We start from the raw sequence: 18,041 nt of genomic DNA on the forward strand, positions 1-18,041 counted from the left end.
AATAGCATCTACTACCCTCTACTAGCCTCTACTAGCCTACAGTAAATTAGTCTCTTCTAGCCTAAATTAGGCTCTAGACACCGATATTTTATTTTTTATTTTTTACCTTTATTTAACCAGGTAGGCTAATTGAGAACAAGTTCTCATTTACAACTGCGACCTGGCCAAGATAAAGCAAAGCAGTTCGACATATACAACAACACAGAGTTACACATGGAATAAACAAACATACAGTCAATAATACAGTAGAAAAAGTCTATATACAGTGAGTGCAAATGAGGTACGTTAAGGGAGGTAAGGCAATAAATAGGCCATGGTGGCGAAGTAATTACAATATAGCAATTAAACACTGGAATGATAGATGTGCAGAAGATGAATATGCAAGTAGAGGTATTGGGGTGCAAAAGAGCAAGATAAATAAATAAACACAGTATGGGGATGAGGTAGTTGTATGGGCAATTTACAGATGGGCTGTGTACAGGTGCGGTGATCTGTGAGCTGCTCTGACGGCTGGTGCTTAAAGTTAGTGAGGGAAATATAAGTCTCCAGCTTCAGTGATTTTTGTAGTTCGTTCCAGTCATTGGCAGCAGAGAACTGGAAGGAAAGACAGCCAAAGGAGGAATTGGCTTTAGGGGTGACAAGTGAAATATACCTGCTGGAGCGCGTGCTACGGGTGGGTGCTGATATGGTGACCAGTGAGCTGAGATAAGGCGGGGCTTTACCTAGCAGGGTCTTGTAGATGACCTGGAGCCAGTCAGTTTGGCGACGAGTATGAAGCGAGGGCCAGCCAACGAGAGCGTACAGGTCAAAGTGGTGGGTAGTATATGGGGCTTTGGTGACAAAACGGATGGCACTGTGATAGACTGCATCCAATTTGCTGAGTGGAGTGTTGGGGGCTATTTTGTAAATTACATTGCCGAAATCGAGGATCGGTAGGATTGTCAGTTTTACGAGGGTATGTTTGGCAGCATGAGTGAAGGATGCTTTGTTGCGAAATAGGAAGCCGATTCTAGATTTAACTTTGGATTGGAGATGCTTAATGTGAGTCTGGAAGGAGAGTTTACAGTCTAACCAGACACCTAGATATTTGTAGTTGTCCACATATTCTAAGTCAGAACCGTCCAGAGTAGTGATGCTGGACGGGCGGGCAGGTGCAGGCAGCGAACGGTTGAAGAGCATGCATTTAGTTTTACTTGCATTTCTGAGCAGTTGGAGGCCACAGAAGGAGAGTTGTATGGCATTGAAGCTCGTCTGGAGGTTAGTTAACACAGTGTCCAAGAAGGGCCAGAAGTATACAGAATGGTGTGGTCTGCGTAGAGGTGGGTCAGAGAATCACTAGCAGCAAGAGCGACATCATTGATGTATACAGAGAAGAGAGTCGGCCCAAGAATTGAACCATGTGGCACCCCCATAGAGATTGCCAGAGGTCCGGACAACAGGCCCTCCGATTTGACACACTGCACTCAATCAGAGAAGGAGTTGGTGAACCAGGCGAGGCAGTCATTTGAGAAACCAAGGCTATTGAGTCAGCCGATAAGAATGTGGTGATTGACAGAGTCGAAAGCCTTGGCCAGGTCAATGAAGACGGCTGCACAGCACTGTCTTTTATCGATGGTGGTTATGATATCGTTTAGGACTCTTAGGACCAGCTCTGAAACCAGATTGCATAGCGGAGAAGGTACAGTGGGATTCGAAATGGTCGGTAATCTGTTTGTAAACTTGGCTTTAGAAGACCTTAGAAAGGCAGGGTAGGATAGATATAGGTCTGTAGCAGTTTGGGTCTAGAGTGTCTCCCCCTTTGAAGAGGGGGATGACCACGGCAGCTTTCCAATCTTTGGGAATCTCAGACGATACAAAAGTCAGGTTGAACAGGCTAGTAATAGGGGTTGCAACAATTTCGGCAGATCATTTTAACATATAAGTCTCGACTGATACAGATATAAGTCTCTACTAGCCTATATAAGTCTCTACTAGCCTATATTAGTCTCTACTAGCCTATTAAAGTCTCTACTAGCTTATATTAGACTCTACTCACCGATATTAGTCTCTTCTAGCTTATATTCGTCTCTACTAGCCGATACTAGTCTCTACTAGACTCTACTGGCCTCTACCAGCCTCTAATACCTTCTAATAGCCTACAGTATATTAGCCTCCACTAGCCTCTAAAATCCTCTACTAGCATCTAATAGCCTCTACATAGCCTCTACAAGTCTACAGTATATTAGTCTATAGGCTCTCTACAGTATATTCATCTCTAATATTAGTCTACTAGCCTATATTAGTCTCTACTGGCCTATATTAGTCTCTACTAGCCTATATTAGTCTCTACTAACCTATATTAGCCTCTGCTAGCCTATATTAACCTCTACTAGTTTCTAATAGCCTCTAATAGCCTACAGTATATTATCCTCCACCAGACTCTAATATCCTCTACTAGGCTCTACTAGCCTCCAATATCCTCCACTAGCTTCTTCTAACTTCTACTAGCCTATACTACTCTCTACTAGCCTATAATCGTCTCTACTTGCCCATATTAGACTCTACTAGCCTATATTAGTCTCTACTACACTATATTAGACTCTACTAGCCTCTAATAGGCTCTACTAGTTTCTAATATGCTCTACCAGCCTCTAAAATCCTCTACTAGTGTCTTCTAGGCTCTACTAGCCTCTACTAGCATCTAATAGCATCTAATATCCTCTACTAGCATTCAGTATATTAGCCTCTACTAGCTTCTAATATCCTCTACTAACCTCTAATAATCTCTACAAGTCTTCAGTGTATTAGGCTCTACTAGCCTCTAATATTCTCTAATAGTCTCTTATAGCCTCTATTATCCTCTACTAGCTTCTACTAGCTTCTACCAGCATATCATACCCTCTACTAGCCTATATTGGTTTCTACTAGCTTATATTAGTCCCTACTAGCCTATATTAGTCTCTACTAGACTATATTAGACATTACTAGCCACTAATAGTATCTACTATCCCACAGTATACTAGCCTCTAATATCTTCTACTAGCCTCTAATAGCTTCTACTAGGCTCTAATATTCTCTAATAGGCTCTACTGGCCTATATTAGTCTCTACTAGCCTAAATTAGTATCTACTATCCTCGATAAGCATCTACTAGTCTCGTCTACCCTCTAATAGGTTCTAATAGCCTCTAATATTCTCTATTAGCCTCCACTGGCCTATATTATCCGATACTAGCCTATATTAGTCTCTACTATCCTCTACTATCCTCTAATATGCTCTACTAGCCTCTAATAGGCTCTACTAAACTTCACTAGCCTGTAATAGCCTCTACTAGCCTACAGTATATTAGTCTCTACTAGCCTATATTCGTCTCTACTTGTCGATATTAGTCTCTACTAGCCTGTATTCTCCAGTCTACTATACCACCCCCCAGAACCTCTAGTCCTGTCTTCTCCAGTCTACTTACTATACCACCCCACAAAACCTCTAGTCCTGTCTTCTCCAGTCTACTTACTATACCACCCCCCAGAACCTCTAGTCCTGTCTTCTCCAGTCTACTACACCAGCCCCCAGATCATCTAGTCCTGTCTTCTCCAGTCTACTATACCACCCCCAGAACCTCTAGTCCTGTCTTCTCCAGTCTACTATACCACCCCCCAGAACCTCTAGTCCTGTCTTCTCCAGTCTACTATACCACCCCCCAGAACCTCTAGTCCTGTCTTCTCCAGTCTACTATACCACCCCCCCAGAACCTCTAGTCCTGTCTTCTCCAGTCTACTTACTATACCACCCCACAGAACCTCTAGTCCTGTCTTCTCCAGTCTACTATACCACCCCCAGAACCTCTAGTCCTGTCTTCTCCAGTCTACTATACCACCCCCCGGAACCTCTAGTCCTGTCTTCTCCAGTCTACTTACTATACCACCCCACAAAACCTCTAGTCCTGTCTTCTCCAGTCTACTTACTATACCACCCCCCAGAACCTCTAGTCCTGTCTTCTCCAGTCTACTATACCAGCCCCCAGATCATCTAGTCCTGTCTTCTCCAGTCTACTATACCACCCCCAGAACCTCTAGTCCTGTCTTCTCCAGTCCACTATACCACCCCCCAGATCATCTAGTCCTGTCTTCTCCAGTCTACTATACCACCCCCCCAGAACCTCTAGTCCTGTCTTCTCCAGTCTACTTACTATACCACCCCACAGAACCTCTAGTCCTGTCTTCTCCAGTCTACTATACCACCCCCAGAACCTCTAGTCCTGTCTTCTCCAGTCTATTATACCACCCCCCCAGAACCTCTAGTCCTGTCTTCTCCAGTCTACTATACCACCCCCAGAACCTCTAGTCCTGTCTTCTCCAGTCTACTATACCACCCCCCCAGAACCTCTAGTCCTGTCTTCTCCAGTCTACTATACCACCCCCAGAACCTCTAGTCCTGTCTTCTCCAGTCTACTATACCACCCCCCCAGAACCTCTAGTCCTGTCTTCTCCAGTCTACTATACCACCCCCAGAACCTCTAGTCCTGTCTTCTCCAGTCTACTATACCACCCCCCAGAACCTCTAGTCCTGTCTTCTCCAGTCTACTATACCACCCCCCAGAACCTCTAGTCCTGTCTTCTCCAGTCTACTATACCACCCCCGGAACCTCTAGTCCTGTCTCCTCCAGTCTACTATACCCCCCCAGAACCTCTAGTCCTGTCTTCTCCAGTCTACTATACCACCCCCCAGAACCTCTAGTCCTGTCTTCTCCAGTCTACTATACCACCCCCCAGAACCTCTAGTCCTGTCTTCTCCAGTCTACTATACCACCCCCCAGAACCTCTAGTCCTGTCTTCTCCAGGGTACAATGGGATATTATTGGAAAACTCTCCATACACATGAACACACATACACACCACACACTTGGTTCATTTTCCCAATGAGGTTAAACCCCGGACAGTGAGAGGCCTGAATCTGTCCAGCACCATTAGAGAGGACAAGCGTTTGTGTGTCTACACTGGGGGATCGGAAGGAAATGTGTGTCTACACTGGGGGATCGGGAGGAAATGTGTGTCTACACTGGGGGATCGGGAGGAAATGTGTGTCTACACTGGGGGATCGGGAGGAAATGTGTGTCTACACTGGGGGATCGGGAGGAAATGTGTGTCTATACTGGGGGATCGGGAGGAAATGTGTGTCCACACTGGGGGATCGTGAGGAAATGTGTGTCTACACTGGGGGATCGGGAGGAAATGCCATCAACGGATGAAGAGGGAACTCATGAGAGGAGGAGAGGAGAGAGGGATGAGGAGAGAGGTAGGGGATGAGGAGAGACGGACGAGGAGAGAGGTAGGGGGATGAAGAAAGAGTGATAGGGATGAGGAGACAGGGATGAGAAGAGAGGAGGGGGAGGAAGAGAGGGAGGAGGAAGAGAGGGAGGAGGAAGAGAGGGACGAGGAGAGAGGGACAAGGAGAGAGGGATGAGGAGAGAGGAGGGAAAGGAGGAGAGAGTGGAGGAGAGAGGGAGGGGGATGAGGAGAGAGGGAGGGGATGAGGAGAGAGTGATAGGGATGAGGAGACAGGGATGAAAAGAGAGGAGGGGGAGGAAGAGAGGGATGAAGAGAGAGGGAGGGGGATGAGGAGAGAGTGATAGGGATAAGGAGACAGGGATTAGAAGAGAGGAGGGGGAGGAAGAGAGGGAGGAGGAGAGGAAAGAGGGATGAGGGAGTGCGGAGAGAGGGATGAGGAGAGATGAGGGGGAGGCAGAGAGAAGGATGAGAGGAGAGGAGGGGGAGGAGGAGAGAGTGAGGAGGACAGAGGGAGGGGGATGAGGAGAGATGGAGGGGGATGAGGAGAGAGGAAGGGGGATGAGGAGAGAGTGATAGGGATAGGGATGAGGAGAGTAGAGAGGGAGTGTGGAGAGAGGGATGAGGAGACAGGGATGAGAAGAGAGGGGGAGGAATAGAGGGAGGAGGAGAGAGGGATGAGGAGAGTAGAGAGGGAGTGTGGAGAGAGGGATGAGGAGAGATGAGGGGGAGGCAGAGAGAGGGATGAGGAGAGAGGGATGAGGGGAGAGGAGGAGAGAGTGAGGAGGAGAATGTCAGTGGCGCTACAACAGTAGATAGTGTTCCTGACAGCGATATTTCTATAGTGTATATTGTGCTGATCCCTAGTGATAGAGAGGGTCATTTACTATGCTGCTGTGTAGGGAGGACAGAGATGTTGTAATGTACTGTAATATCTATAGAGCACATTGTCTAACGGCAGCAATAAAAATAGTAGGATGTAAAACGACCTTTTCCACATTGTATGTGTTTCCCCTTCCTCTTGGCAGGAGTCCCGGAACACAGACACCTATGACCTTTCCTTACTGATCGCTTGTTAATTACACCGCTTCACAAATGTATGGCAGGGCCTGCCCGGGAGGATGAGAGGAGTGAAGATGGAGAGGAGAGGGAAGGGGGGGTGAGAGGAGAGAGAGAGAGAGAGAGAGAGAGAGAGAGAGAGACAGAAAGAGAGAGGGGAGTGTGTGTGTGAGAGAGAGAGAACTAAGACTAGATAATTAGTTATAAACTGAAGGAAGCAGCCTCCCTTTGACACTCCACTGATGGTTATTTACAAAAATAAGTGTTTGAATGTGGACAGAAAAGAGGAGAGAGGATGAAGGGAATAGAGAAAAGGAGAGCGCTAATTAGAGTAATGGACACACTCCTTCGTTGCCTGTTTCATTTTTGTCATCCACCTCTCTTCTCCTCTCTTCCCTCCCTTCTTTGATGTCTCATGGACACTTACTGAGTCACTGCTGAGGCTCCCCAAATCAAAGTGTACAACTTAAGCTAGGAGGGAGGGATGGGTGGATGGAGAGAGGGACGGTTGGAGAGAGGGAGAGAGGGAACTGGCCTCCCATGACACTATATACAGTCAAAAAAACACAAGAAGGAGAAAAGAAAAGGAATATGCAAAAAAGTCCCCTGCTGCCTGTGTTCTGCTCTTAACTTCCTGTCTGTGTGCTAAAAAGGAAACATGGACGGTATTATAATAAGGTACTGTATAAATATGATGAGAAAACCACAGCACGGCACCACTAAGTAATTATTTAGCCCGCTGCTCCTGGGGATTTACCTCCTTCTATAAACAAAGGCATTGAAGTTCTTACTTTGATGTTTCTGCTCAATGTCAATGACTATCAAACTTCTGAATCAAGACTTTATTATGATTAAACGAGTAGCTGGCGCAACACAACCCAAACATTCAGCACGGCAGTCATGCTATAGCTAGGAGTGTGTGTTCACTGTCAGCTCCCATCTTGTTTCAAAAGGAGAAACAAATTATATGCTAAGAATAATATCGCTTCACAATTCTGACAATGGAATTTAGTCTAATCTCTGGAACTGATGGAATAGAAAATGACCTGACAACAGCTAAGGCCATCTCATAGAATGTGTCTACATTCATGTCAACAGAACTCTCTGCAAACAGCACAACCTTGGCCTGTGTTCTGTTCTCTACAACGAGCCCCTTGAAGCATCGACTCTGTATAAATGCGGTATTTAGAAGAGACGACATTCAACAAACACACATACAGGAAACATGGATGGTATTATAATACGGTTCTATAAATATCATCATAAAACCACAGCGCAGCACCTTAGTGTAGAACGATGGGTCTGTTATTGGGCCACACCCCCCTCCCTAGTGCCACACCCCCATCCCTAGTGCCACACCCCCATCCCTAGTGTCACACCCCCATCCCTAGTGTCACACCCCCATCCCTAGTGTCACACCCCCATCCCTAGTGCCACACCCCCATCCATAGTGCCACACCCCCATCCATAGTGCCACACCCCAATCCCTAGTCACCCCATCTCTAGTGCCACACCCCCATCCCTAGTCACCCCATCTGCATTATTACACATGGCCTTAAATTATACCAATTTGTTTGACCTTGTTTGACCTTGCGTTCAAGAAACTATCCGAAGGGTAACGAAGGGTGACGCGCGGACGCGTATCGTGACAAAAAAATTCAAAATATTCCATTACCGTACTTCGAAGCATGTCAAACGCTGTTTAAAATAAAATGTTATGTGATTTTTCTCGTAAAATAGCGATAATATTCCGACCGGGAGTCGTTGTTTTCGTTCAAAGACTGATAATCTAAAATGGACTCTTCACGTGCACGCGCACACCCGTCTCATTGTTCTCAGATCGACCACTTACCAAATGCGCTACTGTTTTTCAGCCATGGGCTGCAAAGTCATCATTCAACGTTCTGGCACCTTCTGCGAGCCTATGGGAGCCTTAGAAAATGTCACGTTACAGCAGAGATCCTTTGTTTTGGATAGAGATGACAAAGAAGGCCAAGAAATGGTCAGACAGGGTACTTCCTGTACAGAATCTTCTCAGGTTTTGGCCTGCCATTTGAGTTCTGTTATACTCACAGACACCATTCAAACAGTTTTAGAAACTTTGGAGTGTTTTCTATCCAAAGCTACTAATTATATGCATATTCTAGTTTCTGGGCAGGAGTAATAACCAGATTAAATCGGGTACGTTTTTTATCCGGCCGTGAAAATACTGCCCCCTATGCATAACAAGTTAAAATAACAAGGAATAATAATGATCGACATCATCTCCTAATCTGTCCAGAACTCATTTTACAGTAACGTTTTGCAAGTAACAACAATGCATTCAATTACATTGTCGTATAGTTAAATCCTTTCTTCTCTCTTTCCTAAGCCAAACCCAACCCCATCCCAACCTCCCCCATCTCAGTTTGCCACCCCCCATTACCACACCTAAGCCAAGCTTGTCCCAACCTCCCATCCATGCACACCTAAGCTAAGCTTGTCCCTACCTGCCAGCCTTGCCCACCCTTATCCTCCCAAGCCAATCTTGTCCCAACCTCCCAGCCTTGCCCACCCTTATCCTCCCAAGCCAAGCTTGTCCCTACCTCCCAGTCTTGCCCACCCTTATCCTCCCAAGCCAAACTTGTTCCAACCTCCCAGCCTTGCCCACCCTTATCCTTCCAAACCAAGCTTGTCCCAACCTCCCAGCCTTGCCCACCCTTATCCTCCCAAGTCAAGCTTGTCCCTACCTCCCAGTCTTGCCCACCCTTATCCTCCCAAGCCAAAATTGTTCCAACCTCCCAGCCTTGCCCACCCTTATCCTCCCAAGTCAAGCTTGTCCATACCTCCCAGTCTTCCCTACCCTTATCCTCCCAAGCCAGGCTTGTCCCTACCTCCCAGCCTTGCCCACCATTATCCTCCCAAGTCAAGCTTGTCCCTACATCCCAGTCTTGCACACCCTTAACCTCCCAAGCCAAAATTGTTCCAACCTCCCAGCCTTGCCCACCCTTATCCTCCCAAGTCAAGCTTGTCCCTACCTCCCAGTCTTCCCCACAGTTATCCTCCCAAGCCAAGCTTGTCCCAACCTCCCATCCTTTTCCACCCTCCCCATCTCTTGGACATACTTACACCCATCCATCGACTTACTTTGCCGTTCTCATTCATTCACGCCCAACATATACCCTATGCATTCTCTCCCACCCTCCGACATATCATATTCAGTATCCCTCACTCTTCCCTCACCCTCCAAAATGTAATATTCAGCATCCCTCACTCTTCTCTCACCCTCCCATTCATATACACAAACGCACTCTCTCACACACATCCACAGCTACACACGTGTACACAACTAGGAGCGTGGTTGTCTGGAAATTTCTTCAGCCAGTGATGGTCAAGCAAATAACTGTCGGTCTCAAGGTAATTGACCGTTAATTAACATAAACACATTTAGCATCTCCTGGCTTCCACTTCCTACAAGCCACTGATGAAGACCTTTGAAACAAATCTACATTTTAAAAAGTCTAATAAATCTATGTATTATAGCCTACACCTTCACAATAAATATATGATTTATTTTAGACAGGTCGAAAGAAACATGATATGAAGAAAATGTAGTCTATTTCAGAAGAACAGAATAGCATACTCTGAGTTGTCCTTATCTGGCTACTAGTTCATTTAGCAGACAAGATTTACTTAGAATTCCGTGGCATTATTTTATAGTGTTATTATAGTTTTTGTATTATATGACCACCTTTTCTCCCCAGTTTCGTGGTTTTGGTAGTTACAGTTTTGTCTCATCGCTGCAACTCCCATACAGACTCGGGAGAGGCGAAGGTCGAGAGCCGTGCGTCCTCCGAAACACAACACAGCCAAGCAGCACTACTTTTTGACACAATGCCCACTTAACCCGAAAGCCAGCCGCACCAATGTGTCGGAGGAAACACCGTACACTATGGCGACTGTGTCAGCGTGCATCGTGCCCGGCCCGCCACAGGAATCACTAGTGCACGATGAACATCCCTGCCGGGATCATCCCTGCCAAATCCTCCCCTAACCCGGACGACGCTGGGCCAATTGTGCGTCGCCGCATGGGTCTCCCGGTCGTAGCCGGCTGCGACAGAGCCTGGACTGGAACCAGGCTCTCTAGTAGCACAGCTAGTACTGCGATGCACTGCGCCACTCGGGAGGCCATTTTATATTATTTTATAGTATTTTTGTATGTGTATTATTATGGATGCCCATTAAAGCTACTCTTCCTGTGGTCCAGCAAAATTAAGGCAGTTTATACAATTTTAAAAACATTACAATACATTCACAGATTTCACAACACACTGTGTGCCCTCAGGCCCCTACTCCACCACTACCACATATCTACAGTGCTAAATCCATGTGTGTGTGTGTGTGTGTGTGTGTGTGTGTGTGTGTGTGTGTGTGTGTGTGTGTGTGTGTGTGTGTGTGTGTGTGTGTGTGTGTGTGTGTGTGTGTGTGTGTGTGTATAGTGCGTATGTTATCATGTGTGTGTGTATGCATGTGTCTGTGCCTATGTTTGTGTTGCCTCACAGTCCCTGTTGTTCCATAAGGTGGTTTTTTTGTCTGTTTTTAAATCTAATTTTACTGCTTGCATCACAGTTACCTGATGTGGAATAGAGTTCCATGTAGTCATGGCTCTATGTAGTACTGTGTGCCTCCCATAGTCTGTTCTGGACTTGGGGACTCTGAAGAGACCTCCTGTGGCATGTCTTGTGGGGTATGTGTCACGCCCTGACCAGGTGAACTCGGGTATATTGAGTCAGGGTGTGTCATGTTAGGTATTTTTCATTGGTTTGTGCTTGGTTTACGTTTTAGCCTTGTGTAGGCTCTAGGTGGGTTATTTCTATGTTGGGTTCTGTCGATTCCCAATCAGAGACAGCTGTCGCTAATTGTCTCTGATTGGGATCACATTTAAGTTGCTGTTTTCCCCACGCTGTTTGTGGGGTGTTGTCTCTTTGTTTGAGCACGTAACGTATCTGCATTTTTCTTGATTTTTGTGTACATGTTTAATTCCAGTGTGTTGAATAAACATGTGTTCGCTCCCAGCTGTGTTTTGGTCCGCTTCCTCGTCACCAGGCGACGAACGTTACAGAACACCCCACCGAACCAGGACCAAGCAGCGGGAGGAAAAGGAGCGCGAGAGATGGGCTCGCGAGGGGAAGGAGTTCTGGACCTGGGAGGAGATAATGTCGGGGAAAGGACCCTGGCGGAAGGATTCCCAGGTCGAGGAGGTAAAGCCAGCCGGTAGACGGAGTCGCAGGCGGCGGTCGAGGAGGCCCGGAAAACACCCCCAATAATTTTTTGGGGGGGGGCTAATGGGGTGGTCCGGAAGGGCAGAGGAAGAGCCCAGACCACTGCTCTCGTGGGGGATGACGGCGGAGGAAGAGACGAAGATGATGAGGCAGTTGATTGAGGACCTGCAGAGGGAAGATCTGGAGGAGGAACCATGGTATGCGGAGTTGCGCGCTGTGTCGCCAGTGCGCCCGCACAGCCCGGTGGACATGCCCAGCACATGCCGTGCTAGGATGGGCATCCAGCCAGGACGAGTGGCTAAACCGGCTCCACGCTTCAGGTCACCAGTACGTGTTCACAGTCCTGTCTGGCCCGTCCCTGCTCCCCGCACCAGGCTAGTGGTGCGTGTCCACAGTCCTGCCCGGCCCGTCCCTGCTCCCCGCACCAAGCCATGGTATGCGGAGTTGCGCGCTGTGTCGCCAGTGCGCCCGCACAGCCCGGTGCGTCCGGTGGACATGCCCAGCACATGCCGTGCTAGGATGGGCATCCAGCCAGGACGAGTGGCTAAACCGGCTCCACGCTTCAGGTCACCAGTATGTGTTCACAGTCCTGTCTGGCCCGTCCCTGCTCCCCGCACCAGGTTGGTGGTGCGTGTCCCCAGTCCTGTCCGGCCCGTCCCTGCTCCCCGCACCAGGTTAGTGGTGCGTGTCCCCAGTCCTGTCCGGCCCGTTCCTGCTCCCCGCACCAGGTTAGTGGTGCGTGTCCCCAGTCCTGTCCGGCCCGTCCCTGCTCCCCGCACTAGGTTAGTGGTGCGTGTCCCCAGTCCTGTCCGGCCCGTCCCTGCTCCCCGCACCAGGTTAGTGGTGCGTGTCCCCAGTCCTGTCCGGCCCGTCCCTGTTCCCCACACCAGGTTGGTGGTGCGTGTCCCCAGTCCGGCCCGGCCCGTTCCTGCTCCCCGCACCAAGTCAGTGGTGCGTGTCCCCAGTCCTGTCCGGCCCGTCCCTGCTCCCCGCACCAAGTCAGTGGTGCGTGTCCCCAGTCCTGTCCGGCCCGTCCCTGCTCCCCGCACCAAGTCAGTGGTGCGTGTCCCCAGTCCTGTCCGGCCCGTCCCTGCTCCCCGCACCAGGTTAGTGGTGCGTGTCCCCAATCCTGTTTCGGTCGACGGCTCCACTCCGGAGCCTGAGCATGCCGCTCCACAGTGGTCCAGTCCGGGCCAGAGGGGTAGGGTTAAGGTGAAGGCGGGGGAGAGAACACGCCCGGGGCCAGAGCCTCCACCGAGGGTGAGGCGCCCGCCCGGGTCCCCCCCCCCCCTAATAGACTTAAGTTTGGTGCGCCGGGAGTACGCACCGTTGGGGGGGGTTCTGTCACGCCCTGACCAGGTGAACTCGGGTATATTGGGTCAGGGTGTGTCATGTTAGGTATTTTTCATTGGTTTGTGTTTGGTATACGTTTTAGCCTTGTGTAGGCTCTAGGTGGGTTTATTTCTATGTTGGGTTCTGTCGTTTCCCAATCAGAGACAGCTGTCGCTAATTGTCTCTGATTGGGATCACATTTAAGTTGCTGTTTTCCCCACGCTGTTTGTGGGGTGTTGTCTCTTTGTTTGAGCACGTAACGTATCTGCATTTTTCTTGATTTTTGTGTACATGTTTAATTCCAGTGTGTTGAATAAACATGTGTTCGCTCCCAGCTGCGTTTTGGTCCGCTTCCTCGTCACCAGGCGACGAACGTTACAGTATGCATGAGTGTCCGAGCTGTGCGCCAGTACTTCAGACAGACTGCTCGGTGCATTCAACATGTCAATACCTCTCATAAATACAAGTAGTGATGAAGTCAATCTCTCCTCCACTTTGAGCCAGGAGAGATTGACATGCATATTATTTATGTTAGCTCTCTGTGTACAGCCAGGGGCCAGCTGTGCTGCCCTGTTCTGAGCCAAATGCAATTTTCCTAAGTCCTTTTCTGTGGCACCTGACCACACGACTGAACAGTAGTCCAGGTCTGACTAAACTAGGGCCTGTAGGACCTGCCTTGTTGATAGTGTTGTTAAAAAGGCAGAGCAGTGCTTTATTATAGACAGACTTTTCCCCATCTTAGCTACTACTGCATCAATATGTTTTGACCATGCCAGTTTACAATCCAGGGTTATTCCAAGCAGTTTAGTCATATCAACTTGTTCAATTTCCACATTTATTACAATATTTAGTTGAGGTTAAGGGTTTAGTGAATGATTTGTCCCAAATACAATGCTTTTAGGTTTAGAAATACTTAGGGCTAACTTTTTCCTTGCCACCCACTCTGAAACTAACTGCAGATCTTTGTTAAGTGTTGCAGTCATTTCAGTCGCTGACGTGTACAGTGTTGAGTCACATAGTGTGAAGAATACAATTGAATAAAGCTGAATAAAACTGAAATATTTTGTGCGCACATGCAGCTATTCTGTGTTGAGCGGTGAACAAAGAAATAGGTACTCCTATATTGTAACGGCTGTCTGAAGAGAGAGTAGACCAAGGTGCAGCGGAGTTAGTGTTCATCATAGATGTTTAATTGACGAAAGAACACTATACAAAAAAACAGGAAAACCGACAGCCAAACAGTACTGACAGGTAACACACTGAACAGAAACAATTACCCACAAAACCCAAAGGAAAAACATGCTCCTTATGTGTGACTCCCAATCAGCAACAACGAGCTTCAGCTGTGCCTGATTGGGAGCCACACACAGCCCAAAACAAAGAAATACAAAAACATAGAGAAAGGAACATAGAACGCCCACCCAATGTAACACCCTGGCCTAACCAAAATAAAGAACAAAAAAACCCTCTCTATGGCCAGGGCGTTACATATATGCTTAATTGAGATGTATTAATGTAACTTTAGTTATTCTACAAACGTTGGCCTATGTGTTGATTTTTAATATATTGTAAGGCTGCATGATGAGACTCTAATGATGGTTTGAAAAAAGGCATGAGCTCTGCTTTGGTTTTTGCGCAGGCTGTACACACTCCAAAAGTATCTCATTCACAATGTGACAATCACTTGATAATGCCTCTAATTTCACTGCGGCATCCCCTTTGTGGCCGTAATGCACCCTAAAAAAATCCATGCCTTTTTCTGTGCAATCTTAAGCTCTCACATGACTCTCTGTCACGTGATTGGGTCTTTCTCACAGGCTACAAGTGAAGACAGACACATCGGGGACCCAACTGCGCGTGTCCTTATCCAATTCCGAAGTGCATATTGAAGATCTTGGAAGAACTGTCCACATTTATTTTTCGTCAGCCAACAAAATGCTTAAGGTCTAACGAACAGCAAAAGCACTAGCCTATGTCAATCTACTATCCCCATTAGTACAAAAGTGAACCTATTCTATTCTGTGTGTAAAATAAATATTCCAAACATAGTCTGGGACAGTTGTAGGATGTGATAGATCCCAAATTAATACAACCACTAGCATAAAAATATATAATTATGCAATGAGCTTGACACAACAGATCAGAACGTTTAGCTTAAAATATTGATAAACTATTAGGCAATTTCTTGACATCATAAGCGCAGCAATGCGCACATGGTAGTAGGCTATAAGCGTGAATGTTCCATTAGCAGGAAAACACCATTATCAAAAGTGACCGCAAATGCAATTATGCATGAAATGCTTTTATTATAAAGGTGCATTTTATATGGGGAAAATTATCTTCCCTAAACTTGAAACTCACGTGTTGCTTTATGAGCAAATTATGTAAAAATGTAGTCTCAACACCCCTTGTAAAGCAGATTAATGTGCTTATTTTTAAGAAGTTATTTGTCCACTTTAGTTGTGATACGAACCTTATTAAAACATATAGGACTATGGGCTAGGCTACATGAGGTGTGATACTAACCTTATTAAAACATATAGGACTATGGGCTAGGCTACATGAGGTATGATACTAACCTTATTAAAACATATAGGACTATGGGCTAGGCTACATGAGGTATGATACTAACCTTATTAAAACATATAGGACTATGGGCTAGGCTACATGAGGTGTGATACTAACCTTATTAAAACATATAGACCTATGGGCTAGGCTACATGAGGTATGATACTAACCTTATTAAAACATATAGACCTATGGGCTAGGCTACATGAGGTATGATACTAACCTTATTAAAACATATAGACCTATGGGCTAGGCTACATGAGGTGTGATACTAACCTTATTAAAACATATAGGACTATGGGCTAGGCTACATGAGGTGTGATACTAACCTTATTAAAACATATAGACCTATGGGCTAGGCTACATGGGGTGTGATACTAACTTTATTAAAACATATAGACCTATGGGCTAGGCTACATGAGGTATGATACTAACCTTATTAAAACATATAGGACTATGGGCTAGGCTACATGAGGTGTGATACTAACCTTATTAAAACATATAGACCTATGGGCTAGGCTACATGAGGTATGATACTAACCTTATTAAAACATATAGACCTATGGGCTAGGCTACATGAGGTGTGATACTAACCTTATTAAAACATATAGACCTATGGGCTAGGCTACATGAGGTGTGCGACTATGATTTTCTTTTTTTTAAGGCGTTGTTTCCTGTCTTACTGCACACAAGCTGGGCATTATAATATATAATTCACAAGTGATACTTTGTCATTCACAAGTGATAATATATAATTCACAAGTGGTAGGCTAATATTGTTACCCATCAGACTATTATTGACTTAATATTGTCTTTACATATAATAAATAATATATAGGTGACATTTGTTTTAATTTAGAATGGATTGGTATCATGCATCTGTCTTGAAACGGGGAGCAAAATACATGTAATCTACAGTATGCACTTCAACAACGAATGGAGGTCGCTTTTCCTGTGGTTCATTTTCATGGCAGCCAGCTAGGCTGTACTCCTGTTGTAAAGAGAAGCAATGTGCTTAATATTAGGAAAGATGATAAATAAATATAGTAGGCATAGCCTTTAGAAATGTTGTGCAAAATGAGCTCGTGGGCTCTCATGAAGTGTTTGATTTGATTTTTGATCACATTTGCATTGATGTTAGAGTGATTAGAGGGACAATACAGTGCTGAGTAGCATCAGCAGCATCAAAACTTGGAAAAGCCTAATTACAATGACTAAATTTGACTGCCTTCATAACTCGTGACCGCCGGTGTGGCGGTAATACAGTCACCGTAACAGCCCTAGTCTGGTATAGTGGTAATACGGTCACTGTAACAGCCCTAGTCTGGTATAGTGGTAATACGGTCACTGTAACAGCCCTAGTCTGGTGTGGTGGTAATACGGTCACTGTAACAGCCCTAGTCTGGTATAGTGGTAATACAGTCACCGTAACAGTCCTAGTCTGGTGTGGTGGTAATACGGTCACTGTAACAGTCCTAGTCTGGTATAGTGGTAATACGGTCACTGTAACAGTCCTAGTCTGGTGTGGTGGTAATACGGTCACTGTAACAGTCCTAGTCTGGTATGGTGGTAATACGGTCACTGTAACAGTCCTAGTCTGGTGTGGTGGTAATACGGTCACTGTAACAGTCCTAGTCTGGTGTGGTGGTAATACGGTCACTGTAACAGCCCTAGTCTGGTATAGTGGTAATACGGTCACTGTAACAGTCCTAGTCTGGTGTGGTGGTAATACAGTCACTGTAACAGTCCTAGTCTGGTATAGTGGTAATACAGTCACTGTAACAGTCCTAGTCTGGTGTGGTGGTAATACGGTCACCACAACTGCTCTATTCACAACACATCCATTGAGCAGTTATATATGCTGTCTTTCCAATGTCCACGTAGCCCATTGGCTTCTATTGTTACTTCATATAGATGAAGAATTATTTGGGGAAAGTAGCGTATAGATTTTATTGGGGGGAGGGGGAAGAATATTGTCTCAGTTTACGATGAGCTGGCATCCTGTATGTGGCCTAATGTGGTTATCGCCTTTTCCTACTTCTTCCTCTTCTCAGAGGAAGGGGCTCTTCTTGAAATGGAAGGGATTATCGGCTCTTCTGAATTCCATCCTTTGCTTTAGCTTCTCTACCCACAGCACTGCCGGGAAGCAGAGCTGAGATTTGATTCCTCTTTTCTCTAGTGACTATTCTGATCGGAATGAATTTGTGGCTTTTTTTCCCCGCTGCCTATCAGACAGATCCTGGATGAATGGAATGGACTGGCCTTGGTTTTTTGATCTCTGTGCTTTCAGAATATTGACTTTGGTCTAATACGTCTACATCTTGAAGATTACCATATAAGGGTATTTAGCGTTCTTCTGTTTTACGCCAATCCTACGGCATCGTTCCAGCTGGAAAGGTCCCCTTTTTCCTCGTCTTCCGGTAAGGACAATATTCTCATGTTGTTTCATCTCATTCTATTTTCTTGCTGGTCCAATTCATGTTCCAAAAGTTTGCAGCTTTGTTTCCAAAAGGTTCGCTCATGCGCACGCTTTGTTGGTGCATGTCTAACATGATAGA

The 18,041-nt window shown here is 46.3% G+C and overlaps 1 protein-coding gene across 3 annotated transcripts in view; it reads right to left on the reverse strand.

The window, feature by feature from the left end:
* The window catches only part of LOC106590590 (catenin delta-2), a 595,078-nt gene that overhangs the window by 315,175 nt on the left and 261,862 nt on the right, over positions 1-18,041 (reverse strand). The window lies entirely within an intron of this gene.

Source organism: Salmo salar, chromosome ssa29, assembly GCF_905237065.1.
Source record: "Salmo salar chromosome ssa29, Ssal_v3.1, whole genome shotgun sequence".
NCBI classification, from domain to species: Eukaryota; Metazoa; Chordata; class Actinopteri; order Salmoniformes; family Salmonidae; genus Salmo; species Salmo salar.